This window comes from Propithecus coquereli, unplaced genomic scaffold, assembly GCF_000956105.1.
Source record: "Propithecus coquereli isolate 6110/MARCELLA unplaced genomic scaffold, Pcoq_1.0 Scaffold72, whole genome shotgun sequence".
In the NCBI taxonomy this organism is placed as follows: domain Eukaryota; kingdom Metazoa; phylum Chordata; class Mammalia; order Primates; family Indriidae; genus Propithecus; species Propithecus coquereli.
Window position 1 is genome coordinate 5,999,246 of NW_012153285.1, and position 1,113 is coordinate 6,000,358.

Here is a 1,113-nt window from a genome sequence, read left to right on the forward strand (position 1 = left end):
TATATTGCAAATGACCAAATTTAGCTCTGGGATAAATTCCAAGATACGGAATTACTTGTCAAATATGTGCATTTATAATTTTGATAAATATTGCCAAATTATTTTCCACAGATGTTCTATAAATTTCCATTCCCACTGGCAATGTCTGGAGGTGCCCAATTCTTCCTACCCTTGCGTTACTTAGTATCTTATCAAACTTTTTGATCTTTTCTGATTGGATGGGTACTTAGTGATATTTTTAAAGTATGTATGAGGTTAACATATATTTAAAAATTGTTTATATGTCCTTCATTCATAGCCTTTGCTCATTTTTGCTCTTTTTCTCTTACTGATTTGTGAGTTCTTTATGCATTAAGAAAAATATCCTTGTCTGTAATATGAATTACAATATTTTTCTCATTTTGTCAACTATCTTTTGATAACTATCTTTATGCTAATTTATTGACATGTATCTAGAGTTAAAATAATTTTTATTTAGTCACATTTATCAATCTTTTCTATTATAGCTTCTGGTTTATATATGATATTAGGAAAGGCGTTCCCTACTTTTGTTATTGTTTCAAAATTCTCACATTTTTTCTTCTACTACTTTTATGGTTTTATTTTTATGTTTAAATCTTTCATCCATATGGAATTTACTTTTGTGTCGGATGTGAACTAAAGTTCCATTTTAACATTTTTGCCAGATGGTTACACATGGTCCCAACACCATTTATTAAATCATCCATCTTACCACTTTTGGTTTGAAATGCCACCTTTATCACACACTAAATTCTCATGTTTTAGGATGTGTACCTGGACTTTCAGAGTATGACAGAACCCTATGTTCAAACCAAATCTCCTGAGCAATATTAGAGCTACTCTGGTTGAGGTTGGGGTAGATAAGCCAAAATCCTGCCCACTTGTTTCTCCTCTTGTTGCCTGACGCCACCCCTGGTGCCATTCTGTGGAGATCTTGGGGTTCTTGGGAGTGGAGTTTGAAAACCACTGATCTGGCCCATTCTTTCTTTTCCACTGATGACAAACTGTAGCTCAGTATAATTAAGTGACTTAAAATGATTTTCTGGCAAGAATGCTGTGTACACTCTTCCCTCCCCACGTGCATGGAGTGTG